This window comes from Coturnix japonica, chromosome 8 (genome assembly GCF_054131305.1).
Source record: "Coturnix japonica strain WE chromosome 8, WE-NBRP24, whole genome shotgun sequence".
Classification (NCBI taxonomy): Eukaryota; Metazoa; Chordata; class Aves; order Galliformes; family Phasianidae; genus Coturnix; species Coturnix japonica.
This window is the reverse complement of record NC_140670.1, coordinates 26,311,654-26,332,846: the sequence shown is the minus strand read 5'-3', so window position 1 is coordinate 26,332,846 and position 21,193 is coordinate 26,311,654. Positions and strand designations below refer to the sequence as shown.

Genomic DNA, 21,193 nt, shown 5'->3' with positions numbered 1-21,193 from the left:
ATAGAAACAATTGTGGCCTGACACAAAGCTATTAGAGATGCCCAATGGAATTTAGGTGTCCCCAGAAAATAAAGCTTCAGCAAAGCTGTATTAGAGCAGGGTAAAGGAAGCTCAGGGGAGGGACAGGCTAGCTGAAGGCTTTCATTTGTGTGCATTTTGTTTTCCTTTTTGTGATTTTGTTCCAGGGTAGGTATTATGATTTTAGCATACATACAAACTCCATTTGTATGTGATCAGGTAAGAATGCTTAGTAATGCACTTTTGGATACTGCTGCAGGGAACTGAAGTGTTTCTCTTTATGTGCAGACAGATGTTTCTAGAAAAGGTAGATTATACCCAAATATTAAGGAAATAAAAGTCCTTCTCAGTACTGATTTTGATTTTGCTCATAAGAGTGATTTTGAATTGTGTTTTTTTTTTTTTTTACTATTATCCTGACAAGGCTTTGTTCAATGCGAAACATTGCTCTATCATGCACAGAGATTCTCTGTGAGAGCAGACCATAACACTGTCCTTCTAGGCCATCAATCACTTTTCCCAAAACACCCAATGAAGTGGTGTTCTATTTGCTTTCTGACTCAAAGGAAGCAGAAGGCTGGATGAGAATTTTCTTGAGGTCATGAAAACTGAGTCAATGCAATCCTGACGCCAAGCTCATTGCCATTAAGGTAGATCTGCCACAACTGCAAATGATGATATCAAGATGGCATTCATTGCTACTACGCAACACACTGCCCTTTCACTCTCCCTCCCTTAATTTTACTTTCCCTCTTAGTAAAGCAGGCTCAAGAGTGGGGACAAAGAACTGAATTCTCCTATCGGGTTACTCTAATGCCCTGTGGATGTTCTTGCCAAATGACAGGAGAACCTGACTTGGAGTAAAAATGGTCAGAGCTGCTGGTTTCTGTAGAGTCAGGATAATTTCTGCCAGCAGAAGTTTTCTCAGGACTCTTAGGGAGAAAGAAACCAGGGGATTACAGGGAAAACTGTACTGGTATTCATGGAAAAGGCTAATCTTGTGTGTGAATATGGTCATGCTCTGGCTAAAGTAATTGCTGGCACTGGAGAGTAGCAGAAGTTAGTCTGTCACTGAGAACAATCTGTCCTGGCTCATCTTGCAGTGGTTATCATGAGAGCTGTGGATGGGGGCAGCTCTGCTGTATCTGTCAGGGCTGGCTCACTTATAATTGTGATGTTCTGAGATAGCACTAGAGCCATCAGTGCAGGAAATACCTTCCCCCTCTTGGTGCAGCCTTGTGTAAGAAGCAGCAATGAGTAGAGCAAGGTATGAGGCAGTGTCTGAAGACAGACAGGCCCTTGTCTGTGGCTTGTCAATGGTTTTTGTGAGGCCAAGAAACTGGCGAAGTTTGGAGACCTTGGGAGGACAAAATGTGAGTAGGGGATCTGTGGGCCGTGACACAGAAAGGGGAAAGGGTACCTTCTTGCATGGCGTTACTGCGACCCAGGAGCATTGCAGTAGTTGCTGGAGTGGAGCCCAGCTGAGGTCAGAAACACAAACAGGGATAGCTGCAGATCCAAGTGAAGCTGGCAATACAGTGGGTTAGTAAATGCACTGAGACCCTAAATCCCACCAGTAGTCGCAGACAGAGGCAGGAAGAAAAGTTTTTGAATGATTGATAGTTTTGTTTATTTAAAAAAAAGTATATTATAAATCTATCCAGCTCCCTACTTTGGAGGTTTCTGGAACTCAATGCAAAGAAAACATTTTATTTCTGATTTGAGCATTGCACGGTGTTCTAACATCTATTTTCTCCAATAAATCGGAATGAAACTTCCAAATGAAGAGCCATTTCCAACTGGAAACTAAATGTTCTGGCTGGAATTGCCGAAGTGAAAAAATTCAGCTTTCACCATCTATTGTGGTTTGTTATTCATGGACAGTTAAGCAAAACGGAGATGAATTCCCCAAACATTTACGTTTCTGGCAGACCTCCTGACACTCTGCTGAGTCCACCATAAGGATTTCCTCCTGTGCATTGCATGCCAGGACAGTTTGCTTAAGCCACCCCTCCCCAGCTGGCACTGCCTTGCCCATGTTGCTATCTGTGGCCCAGCAGCAGCAGCCAAGAGCCCTGCTGATAGAGCTGTGGCTGTAGATCTTCAGTAGCCAGTGCACCTCTCCTAGGAATTCCAGATGCCTTCAGCTTTCTTGGGAGGGATTTGACTCTCAGTGTCCTGTATCTGTTTTAGTGTGTTTGTAGCAATCTGAGTTTAAAAGCACTTTCCTACATAAGTTAACTAAAATAACCTGATTCATCACCACAGCGCTTATAAGAATTTAATAAAATTGGATGTTTGAGTGGGGAAAAAGTATTTAGCCACTGTTAGCAGGTGCCTGTGACTTGACAGATAGTAAAATTCCATAACACTGTCTCCTTGCCTTGTTGAGGAAAAATGTCAGCTATTTATAACTATTAGCTACTTATCTATTATCTGTATGCTCTTTGTAGCTGTTTATAGCATCTTGTAGTGTACTTTGGGGACACAGGACTTGGGCATCATGGTGGGGGGGGTTACTATGGTGTCTGCAGGAAACAGAACATGAACTAAATGTTGCTACTGTTTGCATTTTGTAATGCACACACATGCCCTTGTGGTGCCAAATACTCATACAAAAGGAGGAGGTTCCCCTGGCATGCTTAGAGCAGTGCCCATTTACGTTTGCAGGACATTTGGCCTGTGTGATTTATTTATTCAAACGCAGTAGGAAGTCAAAAGAGGGAAATTTAACCCACAGCGCTGCCTACTGCTGTTTTCCATCTCTGACCATTTTGGGAAATAACACAGATAAACAGAATTCACTGGAGTTAGGGTTTAAGCTCTGTGGACTTAAGTTCCTGGCTAGTGCTCCCACAACTATTGCCAGGCTAATGAACTTTGCCTCAAGCTCTGTTTGGATTTTTCACCCATGGTATGAAAGGTATTAATGATCTGGTGATTTACTGTGTCTAAGATGCCATTGTTATTGTCAAGCTTCATAAGTGAAGGGTATAGTCAAGATGCTTTGTGCACGAGTCAGAACATTACAGCATCTGCACCATGACTGCTGTTGTGTTGCCCTGCTTTTGTTCCTGCTCAGCACAGACCTGTCCACCTGCACTGCCTTCCAGCTGTCAAAGCTGCTCTGTCTTACCTTACCCTTCACTAATAATAAGCCAGGAATAATTCAGTTGATGAGTAAGCAGAGGAACGCTGGCCATGCAATTCTCTTGTAGAGCAGAAACTATTTTTGCTCATACACAGCTGGGAAATAATCTCTGCCCTGAAGTGACCTGCATGGGGTGGGAGTTTGGCTGCAGAGACCTCATGGACAGAAGTAATTGTGGCTTTGCACAGGAGATTCTGATCGACGTTCACTGGGCTCAGGAAGAATGATATTGATATCTTTTTAATACTTATGGCAATAGCACTTAGGTTACATTCGTTATTCTTCATCCTTAAGGAAATGACTGTAAGCCTGATTAACTCAAGTAATCAGGAATAGGCAATCTTATTCTGAAATGTGCTGTGTGAACATGTTCAGAGACTTGGTGTTTGGTTTTTTATTTTGTGGGGAATATGTTGGTTTTTTTGCCACTATTTAGAAAAAAAAATAAAATTATCTGCTAATAATTTTACTAACAGATCAGAATGCTGATCCCTTTCTCTTCTAAGGGCCACAGTGATATTAACCTGGTTTTGGTGCTCATTCAAGTAAGGAGTTGGCTTTGTGTTCCTCCTAAATACTGGTCATAGCTACATGGGAAATGATTTTTGTTCCTGGTCACACCTCTCTAATATTGCTCTAATTGTTAATAATGGACTTGTAAAACTCTTGATACGCTCACAATAATGGCGAATTCTGCCATCTCTCATTGTAGATGAGGGACAGATAGAGTTAAAGCTCCTAAACAGCTGGAAGTTATCACCACGAAGCCTTTCCCTTTTTAGTCAAAGATGACAGTAATGCTTAGCACTCAGCTCAGGTCATTCAAATCAATGGGCCTTGCTGTATGGAACAGCACTGCTCTTTCCAAGCAGCAGTGGCATTATAATGACCCAGGCAGGCATTTATTTTTTCCTTTCCTTTAGGGTAAAAATAAATCAGAGACATCTCAATGTGTGAGGCATAACTGAGGAAAGTAATGGACCTTCTTTGATGTACTGCGAGTGGATGTAAGGAAATTGAGGTAGCTGCAATCAGCAGAAGTTGGTGTGAGGGGAGGAATCTCAGCCTGAGTTCAGATAAGAGGACTTAACAGCTGGAGTAGGCTTTATGAAAGATTCACATTAGAATAAGATGAAATTATCATGATTTTTTTGTATGGATGTCTTATGAGAGAGTCATGAGGGGAAGCTGAGTTTTGTGGTAGGAGAGATGAGCAAGTTGCAGAAGGCTTATTTGGAGAACCCCCCCCTAGCTAAAAACTGGCTAACACCAGTGAGAAGTGTGGGGCTATCAGATAAAATTGCTGGTTCATCTCTGAGTGATTTCCTCCATAGCAGTGGCTGTGGAATAACCTAAAATTTGTACTGAAACCATTATGAGTGTAGCAAAGTCCCTGAGCCCTACAGGATTTCAGTGGCCATGCTGAGCTCCAGCACAGGCTGCTGCTCTCCATGCTGGGTGATACATGTGGAAAGGGACCTGCTGGGACCACAGTGGCACATCATGGGGCTCCTGTTTTCTTTCCATTTTTGTTTAGAATAACAGAAGCGGTATTGGAAGACTTAGAGACTAAAGGAGCCTTGTAGGGACTGTTATATTTAAGTAGTCTGTTCCCTAAAGCAACACAGCTGCTGTGTTTCCTTCAAGCCCTCTCACAGCAGGAGCTAGAGGTGACTCCCCTATGTAAAGCAGGGAGAGAAGGATGCTGGGGCTGCTTGAGTCCGAAGTGCCATCAGTTACCCACTTCTTACTGAACAAGGTGGTTATTTTATTAAGAAAGCATAACTATAGAGTCATCTAGGCTGGAAAAGACCTCTAGATCAAATAGACCAACTGTCAAGCCACCCCCACTGTGCCTGTGGACTATAAGCACTGCATCTCCCCATTGCCTGAGCACCACCAAGGACAGTGATCCCCCACCTCCCTGGGCAGCCTATGCCAACGCCTCACCTTCTTTCTGAGAAGAAATGTTTTTCTAATATCCAATACTCTGAGTTTAGGAAAAAGAGCCCTCACCAGAAACTGAAGTAAATATTTAGTAATAAGTTTAAAGATAAGGCATGAAACTGGGAACTGGAGTAGAGTACGCATATTGACAGCTATGAAAATGCACCACAGAGATTTGTCTTGATGAGGACATTGGTACATGGCCTGTTCTCAGTGTAATGTAGTGCTGTGGTACATACAGTACTGTACGCTGTATGCCAAGACAGACTGCCTGGGTCTGCCTGTCTTTTTAGTGCTAAAATAGTAAATTTTTGGAAGTATATTGGAAAGTTCTTTTCATTTCCAAAGATATTCATACAGCCTAGAAGAATAGGATCATGAGCCCTAGCTGGAGGCTGTACTATTACTGACACCAAATAAATCACAGGAATAATTTATTGACAAAGAGCCATTGTCAGTGAGCATCTCACCTCCAGCTGCACTCTATAGTTTGACAGTGCTCTATGTAAGCAGAAGTGTGTGGTTTCGTTAATGATTATGTGGTTAGTGACATTTTCATTAGCACTAAATATCCAAGCCACAAATTCCTCTTACTTTGTTTCTCTTGCTGGTATCTTGAAGATTATTTTCATGTCAATTAAGACTTTAATTTCTTTCCAGAACAACAATTATCCAAATCAATATTGTATCTCCAGCAATTTTAGGTCTTTAAAAAGAAGCCAGAAGTTTTAAAAGTGGGACTTGGTAGAGAGGCATGTTAGATAACCTCCTGGTTTTCCTACATAGAAGTCCTACACAGGTATGTGCACAGCCAACTATGCATTTTCATAGTGGAATGAACCAGTGTGCTCTTTGAAAGGCAGTGAGTGTGTCTCCTATCCTGTTCTATTTATGAACATCCACATATGTTGGTGAAAAGGGAAGTCTGTGTTTCTTATGCTGCCCCACAAGTTACGAACAGCAGCTCCATGCAATCCTGCCAGGCTGCAGAGATGCTGTGAGCATCTGTTCAACTCCACCTTGGGAAACAGATGAGTATGAAGGCAGAGAGGGGAAACTTCTGTCCCTTTCTTTTTGGTTCACTCAAAAGAAGTGCCAGAGGAAAACAAATTTCCTAAAACTTATGAGGGTAGTCTGATATGAGGGGCAGGATTGATTCCAGGCCTGAAGATCCTGAGCTGTTGGAACACTGATGCAGTTAGTCCACACAGCTAAATTCCACTCTTGTGAGGCGAAACAAAACACAAACATAATTCATAAGCCCTAATTAGGACCTTTGTTGTCGCTATATCTTCTTCAAATTGGCTAAATTCTTAGGGTATGGAAACACAAGGCAAAGCAGGAAAGCCCATGAAATAGCAGGAAGTCTCTCCTGGTCTTTACCTCTTCTCCTACAGCAAAACAAAGTTAATTGGCAGTTCTACTTTTCATTAGCTTGTCATTATTTACTGCATACACATAATCCAGGCATTTATGGTGTCAAGATCTGTCTAACACACACACAGGGCTTGCTGTGCAGCATTAAAATGTCATGGGATGATGATATGAAACCACTTTGGTCCCTTCTGAACATATCCCAATTGAAGCTTAGATAAGAAGGTCATGAGTGCATGATAAAATACGTGAGGAAAAAGTGTTTGTGTTCACCCACTTACATCATGCACATTCAACAGAGAAATTTGTTCTCACCCCTGGTTACCTGACATCCAAAGTATTTGTTTTCCTCACATTTGCAACATGGAGATACCTTTCTCTTTCCTTCTGAGCATTTAATTGTGGTTGGCTTCACTTTGTCTTTCAGTCACGGTTACATGTAAAAGGGTGTGCTGGCATACAACTCAATCATTTCAGTCTGCAAAGCTTTTGACAGTTTGTTCTCCCAACTGCATTTACCACTGTGAATCTTGTGTTGGTTGACTTCTGTTCTCAAATAAACTTCAACATAGATTTTTACACATATTTCTGATATATTTAGTAGATGAGAGTTCATTACAGGCTGTAATTTTAGCCGAGGGTGGGATTCAAATTCTGATTGGATCCACCTGTGGTTATACCAGTTCTGTACTGTCTCAAGATGTCAAAGAAAAAATATTGCAGCCTATAATGTCATCTTAGACCATCCAGATAATGAACCCGACAGTAACTTTGAGATGTATCATCATCTTATTCTGAATTTCTTATACCTTTTTCTTACTGTTTGTGACCATGTTGACTACTGTTCCACAGCTTCCCTTGTTCAATTAACCCTTGCTGCTCATCAGTCCCTCTTAACAGATTCCATAGAATCATTAAGAGTTGGAAAAAGACCACTAAGATCTAGTTGAACTGTTATCCTGTCACCACCGTGCCCACTACACCACATCCCTAAAATTGTCAGTCTGGCCAGAGAAACTTGTCATGTTCTTAGCTGAACTGTGTCTTCTAAGATCGTTTTGGTGTAAGCTGTGTGAGTGTGGTTGTGCCCTCCTCCTAAATGCTGCCAATAGACCGGAGGATTTCTGATATATCTAACACTACTATGGCTGCCTTCCACCCCAGGGGAAGGATTCTTGTAGAAAGAACATGTGATGTAACTGTGTAATTAAAGATTGCATCTGTAGGAGAAATGCTAATTCATGCCTTGAAACAGTGATTGAGCACCTGGTGGGAAGGCAGGGCCAACCCAGGGGAACTCGGGTTCATGAAAGGCACCAGGGCCACCCCTCCCCAGACCTCATTTAAGGGTTGGCAGTGGAAGGAAGGATATCTTGCTGGAAATCCCTGCATGCCTAAGGCCTTCCAAGGGTAAGCAGGTTTTTTTCCTTTGTTTCTGCGTACATGGCTGTTGTATTTGGGCTTATCCTCACTGGCTGCAGACTAGGATGTTGTTACCCCCCTATTATTGCTGTGCTTTGCATTGCATTCTAGCATTACAGCATCCTAATGCAGACATAAATGTGCACTGTCGGAGTTGTTCAAACTTCTGCAAATCATGAGCCTTAAATATCTGATTTTCTTCTTGAAGTCTATGGAGTCAGACACCATTGATTAAGCAATACTCATAACAGGGGCTTGTCTTTTATTTCCTGTATTTTGTGCCTTTCTTTGGAGCCTTGAGAATGCTATTCAATCCACAGTGTTCAAAAGCCACTGTGTGTGACCTGATGTCCATTCGTTAGGTTGCAAATGGTACTCATGTGATGTGATCTGTGCTTAACCAGGCCTCAACAGAAAGCCTGTAGGAGAATAATGCCTGTGAGGCATAGAGGTCACTCAGAAAGTCAGAGCATCTCAAGGGCAGAAGAGGAACCACGAACCCCTACCTACTCAGCTGTGGATTTATTCCTTTTAAGGTTGTGAATATTTTTACAGTATTAATTTCTCTGCATTATGTCAGCCACCTTACTGGAAGCAGAAGCTTTTCCAAGCAAATTCTATGCTATGGGAAGATTAGTACTAAGTCAGACTATGCTACTTAAGACTTCAGTTTAAAGAAACACACAAATACATGTATATTATCTAATACAAACAAATCCAGGAACAAATATCCAAATCCTCCTCTTTTTTTGCTATAAATCTTGGATAGTCTGAGGTGCCATAATTCAGGTTACTTCAGATGAATTCTAGACAAAGTAGGATTTGCTTAGTGTTTCTTGTCTGAGATTTCTTTCTCTATCCTATTTGGTCCATGTCTGATCTGAGGTTTATATAACAAACAGCAGAGCAGAAGAGAAATAGGTGTTATCAGAACAGCTCTGAAACCACTAACTTTCCCAGTTCCTTTACTGTCTCACTTATAATTCCTCCTATGGCAATAAAGACACAATTCTCCATCTAAGGTTTTAAAAGGCAAGAACCTCTAACTAGATAGAAGAAAAATAATTTGTCAAGCAGGCTGTCAGACTAGTCAAGCCAAGCAGCTAGCTTAATCCTACCAGGGCACGTTCCCAACTCTGAAGCAACACTGGTGATGTTGTATCTGCTGAGTCGATTGTGTTTTCTGATTTGTCAGACTGAACTTAAGAAGGGAAAGAGAATAGAAAGTAAAGTTGGCAGCTGCTTGCTGCAAAAATCAACACTAGATCTCAAGCATGAAATATAAATATAAAACATTATAAAATATAAAATAACCACAAGTAAATATTATCTGCATTGCTCAAAATACTTTAAGAAAACCTGCTCTCTGGTTTCCTTAACTCTCTTCCTAGAAAAAATACATTAGTACAGATAACAAACACACCCCTAGAGCTGTAAGTGCTATAGGTGTTACACTTCTAGCATTGCTTTTGACTCCAGAATAAAAAAAGCCCAGAGATTGAAGTGTTTTGTGGCATGTAAGTGGCTGTTAGAATCTTAATGGAATTATCTGCTTGTGGTCTTTCTGGGAGCTACAGCTGAGTTTTCTCCTTTAAAGTTTTGTGAATGTATCTTTCCCTAGTCTTCCTGTTATAGACCTGAATACCTCTTTGTTAGTCTGTGATCCCTGTCAGACGAGGAATAGTTCTTTCTCTTACAAGGACAATTAAGGCATAGGGAATGATGTTACTGCTCCAGATAAGTGGGAATACAGGTAGGGGGATGGGAGTGGAGCCCACAGTTCATCATTCCGTTTTCTGGTCTGTGTATTATTCATTCTTTTTCTGGGACAGAATTTTTCTCATGGTTGCAGTAATGAAATCCAAAAGCAGTTTATATATCACCTGAATGACTTGTCTTGGAAGGAAAAGGCAGGATTCTTATCTCTGATGACTCTGCCCATGCATTTAGGTTGTTGTCTAGATCTTTTCAACATATGTGCCTCAGCTTGTGATTCTATTTTCAGCAACCAGCTGTGATACCTGGGAAACATTTAGCTTTTTAGCATTAGAAGCATGGAGAAAAGATCACTGCAGCAATTAGCTTGCAGCTGAAAATTCAGCATCTTCTTCATGTTTGATGCATTTCTTACCTGTTGCTGCAATCATTTGGATGTAGAAAAATATAATTTCTGGAGAATTACCTACTGCAAATGGGCCTGTATTAAGTATTTCAGATGTGTCTCATGTGCTGTGTTATATTTTTTGGGTGAGGATAATATGTAGAATATTACAGATCAGCTAAGGAACAGGACCTGAAGTGCTCTGAAGTAACAATACAGAAAGCTGTGGAGGAAGAGAAAAGTGTGTATCAAAGCAATTGGCTTGGAACAGAGAGTCCTTTGCTGAACAACTTTTTTTATCTGCTTGACTGGCCCTGGAGATGTAATCATGTCGTAGTTGTACTGACACAGGCAGTGAACAGACTGATTTCTCATTCTTTTTCCTTTACTGGGGAGGGATGCCATGTAGAAATATGGTAAATAAGACTCTAGGCAGAAAAGAACAGTCAAACTTTCCTTCTTGGAGGGAGGGCTTCACAGTTACAGAATGGTTGGATTTGGGAAGGAATTCTGAAGATCCTCTTGTTCAAATTGCTGCTCAAGCAGACTTACCTAGAACAGGTTGCCTAGGACTATGGGCACTTCAATTCCTATGTGAATTGCTACTGTAGGGAACCACACTGGAGGGTTTGCATCCTTTATCACTTGAGCTTTGTGGTCCACACGTGTATAAACTTCACAGAGATAAGCAGATAGCCTAGATCAGAACACACAACTGTGACAACACAAATGAATGAAGTTCTAGGCCAGGAATGATAACACAAACCAGCACATAAAGTCATTACCTTTGAATTTTCAGCACGTAAGGCAGAGCACGTTAACCCTCAGATAATTTGCTAATTTGTTCTTATAAAAGCACACAGTACGTTTTATACTGCGTCAGTGAGCCTGGCGTGTTCCATGTACAGCATCAAAGGGACGTGAACTTGAACCCCAGCTGAAAGAGAGACCATGTGAGATAGTGCCCTAAGATTACACTGTGTTTTGAAATCAAGTTCAACGTAAGGCTTTTGTCCTCTGTGCAGTAAGTTATCACTAGTTTTGCAAACAGAAAGAATATTGCATGTTTCTCAGAGTAAAAGGGATCCCACAGGCTTAGAATCCAGCCAAAACCAGAACAATCTTGGGGTATATCTGGTTTATTTTAGTTGTATTTCTTGGGCTAATGAAGTAATCACTGTTGCAATGGGCAAAAGGGCAATGTTTATTAAGGTTTGGGCAGTCATGCATCTATGATTTTAGTGTAGATATGCACATCTGTATGTTTATTGCTTCCAAAAGGAAATCAGCATTTTTCTTGAAATGGTGGGAAATCTGAAGGGTCTAAAGAGTAATTATACTTAAAGTATTCTGAAAGGGATCAGTGTTTTTCATACCTGTCTTTAGTAGTGGTAAACAGCCTACTCTTAAACTTAAATCCTTTCATGTTCCCATAAGAGATTCAACAGTACCTCTCCTCTCAACTGGGCAAAATGCACCATGTCTTGTGAGATGGAGGCATAGCAGCTCCCCAGAAAGCTGTCTTGTGGTTAATGCAGGTATTAAAAGGCATCATTGATTCACAGAAGCTGTTAGAATCAAACACCATTCTTTTTCCTTTTTATTTGCATTCGCAGTGCTTCTGGGATGATGATGGGAATCATTTACGTTGTTATGTAGTCTGAAGAGCTCTGTTGTACAAAAATTCAGGGAGGCAGAATCTCTCTGTGGACTCTGAAATGTTTTCATTAAGAAGGACTTATTTTAAAGAGTGCTTCTTCATTGCATTTGTGGGTACGCATCTTTTAGGAGCTGGCTTTTTACTTTGACTGCGTTTCATGGGTTTATACAAGGACATCAAAGCTTTACAGCAGAGTCTGACCCATAGATGCAGCTCTCACCTCTGACTTCAAGCACTGAATACTCCTGAACTGCAATTCATGGCACGGTTCTCTCCATCACTATTATGCCAAACCATGAACTCTGAAGAGCTGACAAATATTTTTTATGTTAGCCCAACTACTGCCAACAGATGCGTGAACATGTGGGTGGTTTCTGGGATGGGGGAAAGAAATGCAGTAAGAGCATTGGAAACCCCTCGCAGCTACTCTGAACCCAATCATTCAAATCCCTGTGAAAATATTGCATGTGATGGTGTAAGATATAGGATGTTCCATCTCCCACAGGCCACCTAAGGCAGATAGCCACAACGTCTGTGTGCCAGATGGGTGCAGATGAGGTACTTCCTTGCATGCCTCAATTAATAGAAGATGAATATAGTCATAGTATGGCACTGACAGGTGTGGTCACTTGTTTTGCACCTGTGAAGTAGGCTATGAAAGATCAGACACACCTCCTGGCACTGCTGTCAAAACAAAGGAGTCAAGCTGACTAACAGCCCAAGGTAAAATATTTTACTAAATTTAAACACACGCTATTCAGTATTCAGTCTCCTTGCCTCCGTCTGTGTACAGAGGTATGACCAATATGCTTGGTGACTCATATCGAGAGACGAGAATAGCACTGATGAATTACTTGAGTGTTTACAGCAAGACTTGCCAGAGAGGTGCCTTGCTCACAGTTTTAGATAAGACTGACTGCAGTTTGTCATAGGAAGATCAATTGCTCTGAAAAATGACTTTATCAAGCTTGTCTCAGCTAAAAGTTACTATTTCCCTATCTTGTGCTAGCTGAACTTCCACACTGGTCTTATATTATTACAAAACTGCCAGAAATCTCAGTGGGAGCAACGGATTCCAGTGAACTGTAACAGTGAGCAATCCACCTCTAACAGCATTCTGAAGGAGGGGGGATAACACTGAGTAGATTATTGGGAAACTCTTACACGGTAAAACTCTTCAGTCATTCACAAAAATTGAGGAAACTAAAAGGGACCTGGAGAAAACAACTTACGTAATATACACTCATATTCTCACAGAGTCATTTTATGTTCTGATTTTGAGGGGTTTTATCCTTTGCTTCATGTGTTTGCATCCTGGCTTTATTAATAGAACATTGCTACTACTCTCCAAAGAAGACACAGCTTTTTATGGCTGTGCCCTTCATTTCCTTTACCTGTCTTGAGTTTCTGTTCTGCTTGACCATTACATGACACCTTTGAGGCCATAGAAATGCCTACTCATCTGTGATTCTCCGGTGAAACTTGTGGTTTCATAACTTAGCAACTTCAAACAAAGACAGGTATGATATTGCTGTTTTACCTCTTGCAAAGTAAATAGCAAATATCTGAATGTTCTGTGACCTGGGTGACAAAACCAGGTGGTGTGGAAAAAAATGGTCTCCTCCTGACAGCCTCTCCTTTCATTCTTTTATTTCCTGGTCCCATCTCCTTTGTTTGTCCACTATCTGATCTATTTGGTAAAACATGTTAGTTGATAAATATCTTGGAGAACATCTTTTTCTGGTGCTGTTCTCCTTGGCTCTTCTCTTTCTTTTGTGCATTACGTGTCTGGTAATCTTTTATTTAGTTCTGAAGTTTTCAGATGTCAGTAGCTCACTCTGAGTGTCTTTGCAATAAAATTGCCTCAACTGAGCGAGTGGGAAGACCAAGACTGAGGTGGGAGGAAAAAAAAACTATCGCTAATGTCTGTGAATCACACCAACCTAATATGCATTTCAAGCCAACCTTGTGCATCTAGCTGGTTCTTAATGAGATAGATACCAAAACAGTGCTGCATCTGTCCACACAGCTGCCCATCACAGGGCGCAGATTGCACTGGGGATCAGCATGAGCAACTTTCATCTGCATCTTGAGGTACTTGCCAGACTGAAAGAAGAAAAACACAGTATGTTTGTTTGTTGTTCAGCAGTGGAAAAGAGGCAGCACTGCTGAACCTCAGAGCAGTTTTTGCCGTGGTACTCTTTTCCTCTCCCTCCAGTAGCAGTGAGGTGGTGCGCCTCTGGTTGTATCAAAAAGAAGGCATTTGGTGGCCATGAAATCATTACATTTGGAAAACAAGATGCGCAGTGCCCAAAGTCAGGGCTGTCAGGGCAGCAGTTTGGATGCCATCCCACTTCCTTATGGTCAGCAGTTGTTTTCATCTGAGGCAGCAAAACAGTCCCTCGGAATGTGTTGAATTTACACTTGCTTTTAATTGCCATCTGTCTGCGTTGCAGATCTCTTTATTGGATTTAGTGGAGAGGCTGAAGGAAGAATAAGCGTGAAAAGCAACTGCTCCATCATGTCCTGTGAGCACTCCCCTGAGTGGACAGACTTACAGCTGAGTGTCACTCTTGTGACACCATGCTGAGCTGGGGCCATTGGCAAAAGGCTTGTGTCTTCGTGACTGTTAATGCAACACTAACTGTGGTCAACCAATTTCCTTCCCCACTCTAAAGCCCAATGGGGGTGTGAGACACTGAATTTGCACAGCTGAGCCCTGGTGGCAAAGAGACACGCTACATGATGGCAGGTGCTTGCTCTGAGTTTGCACGCGCACTGCTTTTGCAAAGGCTTATGAGGTGAGAAAGGACAAAGAAATAGCACCCAGAGCTATGAGATAATCTGTTTTTGTTTTTGAGTTAAAGTTGGAAGAGGTATAAAACAAGATAGCTGGAAAACTTCGGGAGAGCTGACTGAAGCATCAGGGAGTTGGCAGCTGTTTCCGGATGAGATTCAGGGGGAGTGTTGATTCTTTGTCATGAGCTAAAATATGTGTTCACATCCTCAAGCTCTTCCTTTACAGTTTACCTGAGTAACTATTAAAGTAGATGACAAGTGCAACACAAAAGAGAAATCACAACTTATTCTGCAGATCAGTTAGTATGTTATTACTTAATATAAATATAGGGTAAATCTGCCTGTGCACAGAAGAATTTGCATTTTGTTTTCATAGCAATGTGAAAACTATTCTAAAACAACATGAAAGAACATTGGTAAGATATTTAAGTGAACACTGGAAAATGTCAAGGGAGTGGTGGTTTTAATCATAACTTTGTATAGTATTTTGTAGTCTTTAATTGAAGGCTCCACAAATATGTCCCCGTTCACTGCAGGAGAGTTGGACTTTGAGGGTTCCTTCCAAAGCAAATGATCCTATGATTCCATGATGTTTATATGCTTATGTGTGTGAACACTTACCTCTCTGGACACCTAATATACAACGATGTAGTGGGGTTCAGGAAATCAGGAGCTTTAATTTCTGGCAGGTAACAGTAAGTTGATTTTAGCGTGGCAGGTTGATTATGACCAAATCACTTTTAATGTGGATGTTCCCATAATTATTAGCTCACGTTTAGAATGTAAAATTGAGTGTGGTCAGTGTCTGTTATTGTAGGAAAGTAGGCAGTTCTAAAACATTTTCCTGAGCAAAGAAATAAAATCACAGTCAGTTGAATAGTTTTTGGTTTCCTGAAAGTATGGCTTTCTCCAGGAGAAACCAAAGAAGTCTCTTTTAACTGATGTCTCCTTTCCTGAATGCGCTCACTTTCGCTGTTTGGATCCCAGACAGGCCTGAACCAGACCACCAAGCAGCATGAAGTTTGGCAGGTGGCTGAGGTAAAAGTAGACTCAAATTCAGATCTGTACATCCACAGAGTAGGTCTCACTTCTGCCATTTCTCAGACTCAAGCAATTTGAGAGCATACAAGTGCCAAAGCTCATGAAGTCCCATGATTTCCTCAAACATCCTTAAAAGAAACCAAGAATTTAAATGTAGCTTTATGTATGCAGATGAACCCAGAAGCAAACTGAGATTTCAGGAAGATATCTCAGATTGATTCTGATTTCTGAATCCTTATGTTGACTTGCTTTGCAAGTTGCTTTCTGTAGTGAAGCAGAAAATGGGGCAAAGCCTGCCTCTTCCAATCTGAGACTCTCGTTGAAAGTAAATGAGGATATAAATGGGAAGGTTGTCGTGGGTTCATTGTGACATTAGTTTGTGCTGCTGTACTACCTTCTGAAATACTTCTTCTTTATGCCTCAAATTTCTATTCAGCAGTAGATTCACAAGATATTTTATTAAATCAGAAGAGTTACCTGATGGTCACTGGCAACTGCAATGGGTCATATGGGCAGTCCTGTCCAGCTCCCATTGAATACGTGGTACAGAGCAAAGCAGGGGGAGTGGGGCTGCTGTTCCTGCAGATCTCTAGCTGTTTCATAAAGTCATTTGTTGTTGTAAAAGGTTGTTTCTAGTTTCTAAGTCACTGCTGGGACCTCGGAGACAAGCTGTTCCCAGCCCTGCTTTATATCCTGTCTGCAGTTTTAAAATTGAAGAAAAACAAAAAACCCAGCTTTTTTTCACGTACATATTCCTAAATTATTGCTTGGCTTAGATCAACACCGTGTTACAGTGGAGGTATAATATTAGCACGGCATTAAATCATGGAGCTAAACCCACAGGAAACATTTCCAGCCTGCAGCAAGGCAGCACCTCACTGAGCCTGCAGGGCAGATGGCAGCCCCTGGCCCAGTGATCTGATAAGTAGGAGGGAAGGCAACTTTTTATGCAGGTAGATTGTGATAGAACAAAGGGAATGGTTTTAAACTAAAAGAGGGGTGGTTTAGATTAGATGTAGGTGGTAGGGGTTGACTGGGTGGGCTTTGAGGACCCTTCCAACCTAAGCCATTCTACGATACCATGTGCCTGACAAAAACACTGAGTGTATCACAGGTGCTAATCAGGTTTTATTAGGTGGTGTATCAAAGCCCACACGTTCCAGGTAATGCTTGGCAGTGAAGGGGTGAGCAGAGTGGCTGTGCAGCTCTTATGCACTGAGGTCACCTTTGCGGATGTGTAATTGTGAGGGACCTAGATCCTGAACTCTCCAGCTTCAGTTGCACAGACCTTCACCCTACAGATTGTATAGAAGCAGGAGGCCCCTATGGCCATCACTGTGTCTGTGAAGATGGGTTTTAGGCGATTGAACCAGTGCCTGACAGGTGGCACTGGGTAGTCCATGCTTCTCAAACATTGCTTCTTTGTGATATCAGGCCCTCCTCTTAGTGCTTCTGCCTAGCTAAGTGCTCAGGAGAAAGAATCCTCTCTGTCAGCTTTCTAGTTTTCTTTGCAATACAAAAGGACATGAACAATTAGTTCAATTAAACTCTTTGGAAACAGGCTGAGTCACCAGAGAGGCGTTGGTAGGGAAGTATCACTTCAATCCAACAGGCTCACACTGTGAATACAAACTGCTAAACAGAAGTTTGAACTCCATTTTAAGAGAAAGCACTGCATGCTTCCTATTTCACCTCCCTCTCACTTATGCTCCTCTTTGAATCCCTTGATAAAAGACAACAGATCTTTCAAGAGCCCGTTACTTCTTTGCCATGATTTCATTTGCTCAGCCTTGGGGCTGCTGTGAGCGGCCATGGTGATGCTCACTGGGAAGGAGGAGTGAAGGGGTTTGTCTCCTGGGACACTCTGTGTCACTGTGCCTCTGTCCTCCAAACAAAAACAGAACAAAGAGATGGCAGAAAACTGGCCTAATTAACGCAACTCTGTACAGCTCATCAGGGTGCTCAGATGTAAGGAACAGGAATGGGGAATAAGACATGGCTTTTCAAAAGGATTTAGTTCAGCCTGAAAAGGTTTACAGGCATATCTAGCAAATCTCCGGGTAATTAGGCCTGTTTCTGGCATACCAAAGCAAAATGTTTAAATCTTTTCCCCCTTAAAATCATATCATATGGAATTCCCTCTTTGATATCAGGACAAGGCTCAGATGCATAAAATCTTTTGTGCACAAAGATGAAGGAGCTCTAATGGTCTTTTCTTCTAATTTCCATGAGCTCCATTCTTTTTCTTGGGGAGGCTGTGACAGGACGTTTCAGAGCATGTGCATCACCTCCTGCTGTGTGTCCCATAACCTGGGGGAAGGTGAGGCAGTAGCATCTCAGATGGGCTCTTGGATGCAAAATGACTTTCAGACCTGTGCTTTCCCCCTCTGCCTTCTCAAAGCCTTCTAATGTATTGTCATTTCCACTACTACCAGAACAGTCTTCCTGCCTATTGAAAATGAATGTATTCTCATCTAGTGCATACATGGGAAGCCAAGCCAAAATTAGTAAGAACTTGGTTTTAATGCCATGCTGGAATGGTTTTATTCTCTGAGTCTGCTTGCCTTGAGACATGCTGCTGCCTTAGAGCAGAACTCCCACACGTTTTGGTTTATTACCAGAGCTCATATTTTATAGGCAATTCCTAATCCTCATGTTATTTTGTTACTCAGACAAATTTATCTAAATCTAAATTTTTTGCAAATACAGACTGTGCTGTCTGAGGATGAAGGCATCTGGGAGTAGCTGCAGAACGCAACAGAGACAGCACAGTTTTTCTTTGCTTAGAAGTTTCAAGCCAGAAAATTCCTCAGACTGCTTGAAAGCTCAGAGACAAAAGCTAGCAAAACTGGATTTACGGACCTCACCTCAGCAGTCCAATGCTTACGATAGCAAGTGCCATAAATTATTCAAATAAAATAAAAGATGACTCCTCATCTTTCTTTATGTCACATTTCATTTCTGCGGAGAAAACCTGCCAATTCTTGATAGGATTTCAGTATTTCTAGAAGTGACCGTATCACCAGCATGCACCTTTATCCTACACATTCAGCTTCTCAGATGTGACATGAGAGCGTATGGCTTAATTTTCCCTCTGACACGAGCGTTGGCTTCTGATCATTTTTTCAGTTTACTTCCACTGTTGATCCACCCAAATAAGTGTCAGAGTTCTTTCACAATAGCTCCTTCTCCACTGGCAATGCATAATTTAAATGTGTCATTCTCTTGTCCCTTAAAAAATAAAGAAATCCCATTCTAAATCACAAGGATGCAGCAAAAGGGGTTTTAAGAACAGGTTTGATTTGTTAGCATGCATTGTAAAGCTATCAACAGCTTCCCTGGGGTCTAACGGGAATGCTGAAAACTATGTCAAAGCTTATACAAATATTTAAGTGGAAGGCTTTCCAATGTAAATCTCAATAAAATGAAATCAAACGTGTGGTGCAGAAAAAGAGAAGAAGATGACTGCTTCACATCCTTTTTCTATTTGTCTTTTTGTAGAATGTTCTCCAGTGGATGCACAGATCTGTTTATGGCAAACCAAAGCAGACCGACATTAGGCTTAATGCTTTCAAAGTGCCCTGCATGACGTTCTGCCAAGCCTTTGGGACCTATGGATCATTAGGTAGGAGCAATTGAACTAGATTTCTAAATATTCTTCTATGTTACCCACAGTTACATCTACCAGTTCCCCAAACACTCCACTACAACATAACAAACTGGCCCTGCGATATCTCATCGTGTGTCATAATTCAGTAGGGTGGAGAAGAGAGCAATTGGTAGGACAGCTCAGGGCATCAGGCGTTTGCCTCTTGCAGTGAGCATTGCAAAGCACCCTGCTCCCTATCTTAAGTCTGAGGTCCATCACAACAAGGTAAACTTGAAATTAATGGGCTTGCAGCTGCATGGCTGAGAGCACGGTCTAATGCTTGGTTTGTAATTTAGAGGGGGGATCACCCTGGGACCTTGCTATTTTCCACATTTGAGGTTGCTCTAACGTGTGTTCTGAATCTTTAATGTGCATCATTGATTTATGGAAAAGGCACCGTCATTAAGGTAATTTTCTCCAGACAATTCTGTTCACCTGAAAGTTTTTCATGACTATGGAAAGAGTAGAAAGGAAAAGGGCAGAGTCTCCAGAAAACCAGGGACTTAACTTTACCCATCTCCTAATTGAAGTGCTGAACTAAACTATCAGCTTATCTTTTTAGTCTTGATCAACACTGAAGTTACCAAACAGTGGTAGACAGCAGTTATGGAGAGACTTTCATGTGTAGGACATATAGTGTCTTACAGAAATGCTAAAAATTAGTAAGATGTATTTGTGTCTGAACTGCTAAAAACTGCCTATGGGATTATCAACACAACAAAAATAACAGTGCTTTGGGCTTTCAAATGCTCTGGGAACTATTGGTTAGTTTACATGACTGTCCTTACAATTCGCTTTCAGCTGCAGCTTTTGATTTTCCCCTTTTAAGACGCTGTGCATTAACTGTGCTTTGACGTTTCTTCTCTCACTTTCCCCAGTGATAATGCTGATGTGTAACAGGAGGTTCTTCCTCAGTTTCAAACTTCAGGATAAGCAAATAAGAAAGGTACACAATGAAAAAGCAGTGAAAAAAGAAATATGAGCATCCGGTGATGCATGAGTCTTCCCACTGGAAACTCTAATATAGACATGTAGCCAGAATAAAAATAACATGTAATAGCTAGTCTTGACTTTTAATGGGAAGGGAGGAGGAAGACCCTACAAGTATTTTGCACTTCTAAGGCTTAGGTTGGCGTGTGATAAAATAGTAATGCTCAATTTAACCAATTTTATTTGGTCTGAAGTAGGGACAGAGTGCTCTCCCTCCTGCTTTCAAGCTCTGCTTGTTGCTGGTGCATCCGCTTTGCTGGTATGATTAGAGATGCATCTTAATCATACAACCCAATCCTGAGTAGTCATCATTCATGAAAGTAGCCAAGGGCAGCTTCTTCCTCATGTGGACTCATATATTTTGTATGATTTTTTTTTGAGGCAAAAACTATGGATTCAAATAATTCCTAAGCCCTAAAAAAGAAAAGAAGCTCTCACAATGAAACATGGGATGAAACAATGAGGATTAAACTCTGAATTCTGTTACATTCTTCCTTTTTGTGAACTTCTGAAATGTGTGATGCTATGGGATTCAAACTCTGTAACCACAGGAAAAGTGTATGATGTAATTCTCCTCGGGATTCATCAGGAACATAAGTCAGCCAGCAATAAGGCACATACATGAAGTGTCTGTGGAAATGCTGCTGGTATTCAGAACTTAAGTTAAGGTCAAACCTTGAAGCAGAATTTAATAAAGCCATCTTTCCTCAGCTCAATTTCTCCACCTTCAGAAAGCCAACTGAGCTTATTTTAACTCCTGATCTGTTTTTCAGTTCAGGTGTTTTTGCTTGTTTCTGCTTCCTTTACTCATGTTCAAGGAAGTCTGGTGAGAAAATATTGTAAGTTCAAGAAGAGATGGTAACTATTGCTCTCTGTGCCAGAGAACCATGGATTCCTTAGAATTGCTAGAACCATTGGCCCCAGAAACCAGAGAAAGGGGAATAATATTAAATTTCTAAGCACCTTGGCAATCAGCATTGCTCTCAGTCAACTAAGGATAGAAAATAGGCAGCAGCTCACAAGATGGTAATGGCCTGCAAA

General features: G+C 41.4%; 1 long non-coding RNA gene across 2 annotated transcripts in view; it reads left to right on the top strand.

The window, feature by feature from the left end:
- The window catches only part of LOC146759998 (uncharacterized), a 60,947-nt gene that overhangs the window by 33,901 nt on the left and 5,853 nt on the right, over positions 1 to 21,193 (top strand). For both annotated transcript variants that reach the window (XR_014948771.1, XR_014948772.1), the window contains exon 2: positions 19,015 to 19,138. This is a non-coding gene — a long non-coding RNA (uncharacterized LOC146759998). The remainder of the gene's footprint in view (positions 1 to 19,014; positions 19,139 to 21,193) is intronic.